Consider the following 10360-nt stretch of genomic DNA (forward strand, 5'->3'; position numbering starts at 1 on the left):
TCAGCCAACTTCACACACATAGCCTACACACTCTCCCTCCCTCACACACACACACACCTCACTTACTCCCTCCCTTACACATCCTATTTCTCGCTCTCTCTCTCTCACACACACACTGCTCCCAAAAGTTAAGCAAGAATTTTAGGAACACCAGAAAAAGAGATTGATTATTTATTCAGATTGAATTTAGAATGACATCGATTAGGCATATGGATCCTACTTTTGAAGCATCTTTCAGTAGGCCATCTCTCCCTTTTCAGTTTTTCCTGTGCCATCTGAATTTGTGCATAGCCAAGGTACCATGTTGTTAGCTAGCTAGCCAGATAGCTAGCTAGCCAGATAAAATGACTAAACAAGGTTGTTTGTTATCAAACTAAAAACTTGCGGCCCGTGGGTAGTTTAAAGCGGCATGGTTTATAAAGTTATATAAATGGCCTGCTTGTTCTTACAGGCGAAATGAAAAGATACAGATCCACTTCGCTCGCACTGTGAGCCGTTGCAATATTTAAACCATTGTAACAGAAACCCCATCACTATCTGCACATCACGGCTAAATAAAAACATTTAACTGATGGAGATGCGCAGAAAGAACGGACGGAGAGAAGCGGCTGAGTTGGCTAATGGCTGGTTAGGAGCTGAGGCTGGCTGCTCACAGCTGATATTGGATGAAGCACTCATTCTGATATGACATATCTGACATCAGGCTCTGAACTCTGATATTCTATTTGTAGGACAGGGTAGGGATGCATTCTGTGCTGTCATTAATTTCGAGAGAGAAGGTAGTGATCACACAGGGAGAAGATCTGTTCGCACCTCTTTTATAGCTCAATGGGTGATACACTCTGCGTCTGAGCACTTTGTCAGAGCCCCCTACACAATTTTTTACAGTTCTACACGATATTTTGAGATCAAAACGGCAAATATCAGCATAAAGTGACGAGTTTGCACCCCTGTCTATGGCAGTGGCATTCAGAGGCTAGTCAGCGAAGCCTAGTCAGACTGGTCTGCTTGTTCTTACAGGCGAAATGAAACGGATCCACTTCGCTCACACTGTGAGCCGCTCCAATAATTAAACAAATGTAACAGAAACCCCATCACTGTCTGCACACCCCAGCTCGCCATCACGGCTAAAATACCATTTTTAAACGGATGGAGATACGCAGAAGGAACGGACCGGAGAGAAGCGGCTGAGTTGGCTAATGGCTGATTAGTGGGATGTGGCTGGCCTGTCACAGCTGTCACACCTGATATTGGATGAAGCGTCTGATATCAGGCTCTGAACTCTGATATTCTATTTGTAGGAAGCGTAGGGATGCCTTCTGTGCTCAGTCATTAATTTCAATATGAGAAACATACACCATTATTTAGGTGATCACACAGGGAGAAGATCTGTTTGTGCCTTTCTTTTATAGTTCTTATTATATAGTTATTTATTTATTTATATTTATAGTTCAGTAGGTGATACAGTGCATCTGCACACTCTGCGTCTGTGCACTTTGTCAGACTGACGCCTCGATCACACCTACAGCGTCATTGCATTTTGGTACACCAGAAATACATGAATTTCCAATAGAACGCTGCGTTTGGCTTGCAGCATTGCGTTGCAGAGGCAGTTGCAATACGTTCTGTGTGGTGCATACATTGGATTTATTGAACGTATGCATCAAACTATGTGTAGATGGCTTGTTTGCATAGACGGCTTGACAGAAATGGTAGCAGAAGCTGAATGTTGAACTTTTGTTGCACACATATCCAGATGATGATGTCTCGTACCATTTGGGGTAAAGACGCTGTCTGTGTGATCGAGTAGTTATAGATGGGTTAGCTGACAACATCACGTGTCTTGTTTTGACTGATTTCATGTCAATGCTAATATGGCAAAAATTCGCTAGCTAGTTAACCAACAACTGTAACAACATATTTGCGAGACAAGTGCTCATTGTGCAAATGTATTCATTTTCAATAAACATTGGAGACGAAAAATAGTTGACATGTTGTCAACAATCTGTGCCAACCCAGTCTGTTTTGCCCCATAGTTGCGCACACATCGGTTTTGTCGTCGGTTTTGTTACTAAACAACCAACCCATCTATAGCAAATAACACCTGATTGGTACTTAATTCAACTGGTCAATGGTTCTGCATGAATCTCATTTACATGCACTCATATCACACTGTCCACTCAATAGGCCTATGTAGCCATGAATTCACACTGCCATAGGGAAAATGTAAGAAACGATTTGAACAGGTAAATTCTAGGCTAAGTGGTTAAACATGAGTACGACATTGACCACTTGGAACCACTTGGCAGTGGAACAGAGTTTGTGACTCACCAATCTCCACAACCCAGTCTCTTTCTCAAAGGTTTAACAATTATTTAACGAAGTCATTGTATCCTTCCCTTCAACTGCAACGATTGGATAAGCCTTGACAGGTAAAAACAAGCTCATAGAACAGAAATGTCAGTTGTCATTGCTGAAATTTCAGTTATGTCATTTCAGTATTCATAGTGCAGGAAGTTCAGCTCTGTCATTTCAGTGAAGGAAATGCAACAGGTAAAAGAGAATCTCTAGACCGCATAGAGAAGCCAAGCTTAGTCTAAACAGTCCTGTTCATTCCTCACAAGGCTGTTCTATGGCCCCTGGCTTTCTCCACTGCCAGTCTGTTTCACTCTGCCACCACTGTTGGCATGGGTTCGTGGGCACAGACACACGCAGCCAAATGGTTGGCGCATGGGCGACACGGTGTCAGACCATCAGCTGGTGACGAGTGATGCGTATTAGCATGGACACACGAGACACACACAACAGGAGAACTCACAGTGGTGAATAGACGTTGTGTTTACAATACTGCTGAACAATGCTTATGTTCCGATCATAACATCCTAGCACCGGGACCATTTAATCTATGGGTGGTGAAAGCCTGTGCCCCCATATAACACTGTGTTTAGCTAGAACAAGCACGCCGCAGGAACAGGAGCAGAATCCTTTACCAGTGAGACCACAGTTCAAAAAGCAGCCCATTTAATGTCCTGGCAGGCCTCAGCTCTCCTTTGCATGCTGGCACTGTGACAACCTGGCCTTGGCATCGGGGAGAAACCATTGGCAATAGGGTGCCACTCCAGAACCCAGCGTGCTTGGCAAAGCCTCACCAGTGCATTCATATAGCATAAGGTTACAATGTCTTGCCAATGCTTAACCAGCCATATTATGGTTACAGAGTGAAAGGGAAAAATGTGCCTTGTTAGCAGAAGGGATTATTTGGGAGAGAAAGGGGGGAATGGAAGAGAGAACTCCCAGAGTTCTCCTGTTTCAGTGGAGGATGCCAAACGCACCCCTCCCCCACTCGCCAGTAAAGCGTTCCAAATCAGCGCACCCCACATTTTTCAACTCAGGGACGGATAAGGTATCAGGAGAAGACCTGGCAACCCTCATACTCACATCATGAGCCCATGGGCTGAAATGAAAAGATTCCACCTCCACTCAAATCAATACTGGAAGGAACTGAGCTATACTCAGCAGCCACTAACCAATCAGAGAGAATGTTTCCATTTTCAGGGGGTGCCACTAGTCAATCACCGAAAGCCATTCCCTCACTTGGGGTACCGCAAGCCAATCACAGAAAGTAGGGGTGTAATGGCTCACCAAACCCATTGGTTCGGGAAGCATTTCGGTTTTGAGGTTTCGGTACAGCGGGAAAATAAAATGACAACAGTTAATGTAGTTCATTTGTTTATTTAAGTGTTGGTATTCCGGATTGTGAAAACACACGATTACTCCTTAAAAAACAACACTAAAATAAAGTGCAATATGCGTGTGAAATCAATATGTAAACATGGCTCAGACATTGTATAGGGCTATGCTATAATGTTTTTCTTACAAAGAGAAAAAGATGCACACTTGTGTGACTCTAGTAAAGGGGGCGTGTCTGTAGCGTGGTACTTCTCATCTCCCATTTCGGGGTAATGTGATGGGCTGTCACTGTTAAGTAGCTCAGTAGCCCTGGAGGTCCATCCATCTGTAGTAAGCACAACACATGGTGCATTGGCCAATTCATTGACAACTTCGGTTTTGGCTTGCTTATATAGAGCAGGTACAACCCATTTGCTGAAATGGGTGCGAGAGGGAAGTTCGTAACGTGGCACGAGCACTTTCACGAGGTGCTGAAACCCCCTATTCTCAACCACTGAGAATGGGCACGGCTATAAACACCTATCGCTCTTGTAATTTCTTTGGCCCGGTCAGAATCAGCTGCGAAGGGCAGCGTGAATACAGAGGGGAGACGAAGTTGTGTTGTTGTTTCCTTGCGTTTCCATCTGGCTCCGGTGGTAGGAATACTTGGGTGATTTCGGCGTAAATGTTTCAAGTGTCAACATGTTTGAGGTGTTGGCAGCTACATAAGCTATTCTCATTGAGCAGTGGCGACATACTGTTAACGTTTTATCCACAACTCTCTGTCCATCTCCGTTATAATCTACTGGGAAGCCAAAATGTTCCCAAACTAGAGATTTAAACAATGATGGAGGATCTTCCTGGTTGTGATAGTTCATTTAGAGTTATGTGACAGTACCAGCAAACCCTGAGCCACTGCGAAACCCTAGAATTTCAGATTACACAGAGAGAGAGAGAGAGCGAGAGCGACCATGACAGAGAGAGATATGCGATAAGAATTCACATTATGCAGTGGAGGGAGAAGTAAAAAGAGAACGTTCCATTTCTCCAATGGGGCTTTGAGGAACGGTAACTAACCATGCCAGATTAAAAAGAGGCCCATTTATTAGAGCCATAGCCTGTGGCAGCTGTGGCAGTGACAGATGGCCCAGTGCACTATGGGAGAGTAGCCGGGTCACAGCCAGGTCAGTTGGGCACTGGTGGAAAGGGCAGCAACACCCACACACCGCACATGAGTGGAGAGGGAGAGACTGCACTTCACCAGGGTCATGTTCATTAGGCATTAAACAGTAGAAAACTGACTGATACTGGGTGGGACCAAAGGGGTTTGTCCAATTGCTAAATGTTTAAAAATATTTCCAGTTGCGTGCCCTATGAACATGACCCAACATGGCCTACTCTGTTATGAAAACATACGGACTGCTCACATCAGACTCTCCCAACAGTTTAACATCATCAACAGTATGTACAGAATGTCACCAATCACAATCAACCCGAATAGAACACCCTTTTCCACACACCCGAGTCAAGCCAAAGTTGTTGGAACTGTGCTAGGAAGGACAATGTGAACAGAAACATTTTAGCCAGTACGGTTTTGGTCAGCATGATAGTGTCGCACTAATGTACATCACCAACAATACTGAAATCCTAAATGAAGCATTAGCCTATATGTAGAGCCAGGAGTATGTCCTGACCATTTGACTGGATGAAGACAAATCTATGGGTCCAATTAAAGGACATAACTACCCAGCCATGGAAACAGTGCACGCCTCACACCACACAGTCTCCAATACATACGCACACACACCATTTCCTGTCTGTCAGCCTCTGTGTTCCTACATCTGAGGCCATTAGTGGGTGTGTGGGTCACGGTCTGTGATTATAGGATGGTGTGCTGGGCTGTTTCTATGCCATATGTATGTTCTTCACACACTGTCTGTGTCTGTGTGTGGGTGTAGGCAGGGCCTGAGATAACCCTAGCTGCACAGCATATCGTTCCAGAAACAGGGTGCACTGTCCTCTGCCCAGGGCCTGAACCCATGCATACGAGAGCATGCCCCCCCCACCCACACAAGTCTGACATTTGTGGAGTGAACTATCACTTCAAGATTGACCTGTCACTGCTCTTTGAGTTCTTTCAGTTTAGACTCTTAGATCCCATCCACAAAAAGACAATCACACAACTTAAGCAGTCAGATGTCATGGGAAGAGTCGATTTCTGTGAATATGTTGTCATAGACAAAAATAATAAACCGTTTGATTAACCGTACTGTAGTCCATGAACGGTGTTGTGCCTAACCTTCCTAATGCTTGAATATAATTGACACATACACCAACAAGCACAAAAACATTGACACATTATATCACATACCTGTAAAGTCCAAACAAATTAACATGGCGGCTACATACTCACACACGTGTGAGAGTTTGTGTGCGTGTGATTGTGTGTTGTTCCTTACCTTAAATGACCCCAGGTCTCAGAGACCCCGGCTACTCCTCATGAGGCGAGCATATCCCAGGGTTCCCTTTGTCGTGCCCTTTGACCTTGGTCCGGCAGACAAAGCAAGCTGACTGGCTTCGCGTCGGCCCAGAGTCACAACTGTCACAGAGCCTCAAATCCCAGGACTCCCTCTCAGCAGAAGATCACAGTGCCCATTCACAAACCTGGAGAGAGAGACAGACAACAGGGGTGTATTCAGGGACTTTAAAACACCCAGAACATTGCAGATTGAAATATAATAAATCCAGTTGACACAATCCCCTATTCTATCTGAGAGACAATCATTTCTGTTCTATGCAATACATTTTCTCTCCGAACGTTCCGTAACATTACATCCTCCTAAACAGGCCTCAGATCCCTAAAGAAGACCTAAATACGCTTACGTTTTGGGTGAGGAAAATGATTATTAACAGACCACAGATGTTTACATCTCATTCACATTAACCCGCTTTAAAAAGGCACAATCGATACATTCAATGTCTGGTTGAAAAGCAGTGTCTGACTTTTTGGAGGATTGAGGGCAAAGACTTCGAGAGGAATCATTAAAATATGAAGAGGAACAGTGCAGATTTTTGTTTGTTTGATTTGAGATAGATTGTGTTTCTTCTTTCTCTGGCTGCAACAGGGGACATGCAATTTAGCAATTATACATTTAACAACTAAGATGCACGAGGGAAAAGATGCATAGAAAAAAGTGTCACTTGAGATGTGTACATCATACAGCTCACATATACCAAACCAATGCGTGAAACCATCAAATATACCAACACAATGGAACCACATGGCAGATTCTACCCACAGTGCAAAGGGAACAGATAGCGGACAACCTACATGTTAACTACATATCCACAGCATTTGTGACGCACATCAGTATTGACATTAGGTTAAATTCCCAAGTTTATGTCCCTCCACAACAGCAACACTATAGGACAGCTAGGATGAAATAACATTTGATCCAAAAGGACATCTAGGAAATAACGTTACCCTAGCCTGGTATTCATCACCTTTTAGGCCTTAATTCTCAGTTTAAAGCTAGGATCCACAGTTGAAACAACAGCAAAGCAGTCACCCAACCTCTGTTTTGGTGAAAAGCTGAGGGATGGGCCTGGAGAAATGTAACCACTCAAATTTATAGACAGAGCTATGAATGAAAGCCTGACCATAATATCACAATTATAGTTTTAACCATGTTTTGAGGCTATACAGTCTTTGTTTACATTTACGTTATTGTTTACAAATATTGGAGTAAAAAAAATGTACATTTGGGGTTCTGATGGGGTAAGACAGTTGAACTAAGCTCATGAGGCATTTATAAGTTATATTCCTCAAGTATCACTGGGTATATATCATTTATTTATGTCCAAAAATGAATGTAGCAACTAAGGATTTAACCTTCTGTACTGCAGCAAATTTATTTTCATGCTTGCAAAATAAGCGTTATAAGGCTTCATGATCTATTTGGACCAACAACATTTGCCATGGCATCATTCACATATTCTATATGAATAGTGTACATCACCAAAATAACCTTTCGGCAAATATTGATTCTGCCCAAACAGTCGAGCTGAGTGAATAGGCCAACATTCTGGTTATCTAACTAACCTACCATTCAAGCAGGAACAACAACCAGGTGGACACAGGACATGACACAGTATTATCTGTGGGCAAAACAAGTAGACAGACAGTCCTTGCTCAAAAAACAAATGGCTAACTACACAGCATAAATACCATGTATAAAGCTACAACGGGGTAGTGATGCAAGTTTCCAACGAATTGATACAACACCTATTATGAATATTCTAAACGTCTAATTTAACATGTGCCAGTACCTCCAATCCAGTGTTTACATATGCAAAGGGGTATGGGCTACAATAATTTCAGAATGTTGCAGACGTCCCATTCCATATTCTGTCGAATACCATGAATGGAAAAATAACTGTCCTCTCTCGTAGCGTTTTTGTTGGCCAGAAAGTTACAGTGCATCTCCTTCCACGCTCTTAACAAGCGGCTCAAAACCATGGGCCACTGCAACATTGTAACACTTCTGTAGCACGAAATGTAACGATAGCTTTAGCTTATTAGACCATGGCAGCTCGAGCCTTCCACTAGAAAACGGCGGAGTGGATCACAGATTGGGACAAAAAGCTTCAGGCCAAATCGGCGAATCACGATCAACATTGCAGAATACATTTGTTGCTTACTGCTTTGCAATGATTTCGCCACGTGTAGACCTGGATACGTGCACTGATTTAAGTTAAGTTTTCTATATGAAACCGAAAGTCAGAATTGGATAGTATTAGCGGGGAAAGGATAAACAAGTAATTGGTAAAGTAAGTAACACCCACATATCTATTCGTTACGAAAATAGAAAACAGCATGTGTGTTGCAATGGACACATTCCCATCTACACAAAGTCATGGGGTGAAATTAGCACTAGGGACAACTTTGAAGCGATATATTTAATTAGCTAATTTAAGTCTAACGTTTAAAGGTGTAACTTCAGAGAATAAGGGTCTGACTTCCCAACGGAGTAAGGCCAAGTATGTATACAGCTGAACAACGGGCATGGGATAAAAATGCTATCTAGATTGGTTAGATAGATGCAAAGGGAAACCCTCTCTTACCCATTGTGTCTGACACAATATCCTTCATTATTGAACACGATATCACATATGTATACAGAGCTCCACGAGTCCCATCCCTCTTCGGTGAGGACAAATTATTCCATACACAAATAGGCTTTCACCAATAATTATCCTCGAGGAAAGTAAGCCATTTTCAAAAGAATTTAGGCCTACGCTAAATACGAGGTTAAAATGTTATTTTCCACGATAAACTAGAACAGTAGAATACTTCCAGATTTTGCATAAATAAATCTAAACTCCTGGCTATTATGCTCCAAGCGATAACAAGGGCTTCTCCAAGACGTCCCAAACTTGTGCAGCTTTTTTTCTCTGAAAGGAGTTGTTCCTGTTTCGCCAAAGCTTGGGGGAGGGGTGCTTGTCAAGCAAGCTGAAAACCCCAGCCAGTTTAGAACACAGACAAAACTCAGAGAAGTGAGAGCGAAGTCGATCTGATAAATAGCCTACTATGAACGACAGGGTAAAGATAATAATCGAAGAACCAATTACAAGACAAGGATAACCATAAAATATCCTATGCATTTTGCAATTGGGAAATTTTAATTTTGGCCTATTAGGCTGGACAGTAAATAGCAGTGGGGTAAAAATACTTTAAAGTGTTTTTACACCACTTAAATAGTTTTTTGGGGGTATCTGTACTTTACTATTTATATTTGTGACAACTTTTACTTCACTTAATTCCTAAAGATGTACTTTTTACTCCATAAATTTTTCCTGACACCCAAAAGTACTCATTACAGTTTGAATGCTTAGCAAGGACAGAACAATTGTCCAATAGAGGCCCACAGTGGAGACGTCGTAATACCCATAAAACCTAGCGGTCAAACAGGGAAATGGTTCCAATCGTTTTTCCGACATAATTTTTTCCCATAGGGGATTTTAGAAACACTTAAAATAAGGGCTGTGTTTCGTTTAGGCTTACCCTGGCATAACGTTTTGATAACCATGTAAATCTCTCTCGGAAAAGGTGACTTTTATCAAGATGCTCGGCTCTATTTACTCTCAGATTAGAAAATGCTAATTAGCATAAAAGTAGACATCATGCAAAACTACAAATCCCTGCAAGCTTCTGCACATCACATCTAGCTGACACCTTTGCTAACAGGTATTGTGTCAATTTAAAACTTGCACAAGACAGTTCACAGATATCCCCATTTAAATAAATGTAGCCAATTTATTAATTACTACAGTTAGTTAACATTAGATAGTTAATCCAGAGATCCTTACCTTTGCCTCGATTCGGCAGTCTCATTCAGATCATCATGGCATTTGTTGTTCTTTATGATAGCCACAATAGTAGCTAATTAGCATTTTTGGGGAGTAAATACAGGTTAATATATTTATAAAAGTCACCTTGTCCAAGAGAGATTTACACGGTTATCAAAATGTCACACCAGGGTAAGCCTACATGAAGCACAGACCTTATTTTGTCTCCTGAGTGGCGCAGTGGTCTAAGGCACTGCATCGCAGTGCTAACTGTGCCACTAGAGATCCTGGTTCGAATCCAGGCTCTGTCGCAGCCGGCCGCGACCGGGAGACTCATGGGCGG

At 42.5% G+C, this 10360-nt stretch overlaps 1 protein-coding gene across 1 annotated transcript in view; it reads right to left on the reverse strand.

The window, feature by feature from the left end:
• Positions 1–9102, reverse strand: part of LOC311112546 (B-cell CLL/lymphoma 9 protein-like) — a 33401-nt gene extending 24299 nt beyond the window's left edge. The window contains exons 1-2 of the mRNA XM_084155682.1: positions 8794–9102; positions 6129–6333 (exon numbers count right to left, since the gene is read on the reverse strand). The gene's annotated coding sequence lies outside the window, so the exon portion shown is untranslated. The remainder of the gene's footprint in view (positions 1–6128; positions 6334–8793) is intronic.
• Positions 9103–10360: the final 1258 nt, after the last annotated feature.

The sequence above is a fragment of the Coregonus lavaretus genome (assembly GCF_964263955.1).
Source record: "Coregonus lavaretus genome assembly, chromosome: 38".
NCBI classification, from domain to species: Eukaryota; Metazoa; Chordata; class Actinopteri; order Salmoniformes; family Salmonidae; genus Coregonus; species Coregonus lavaretus.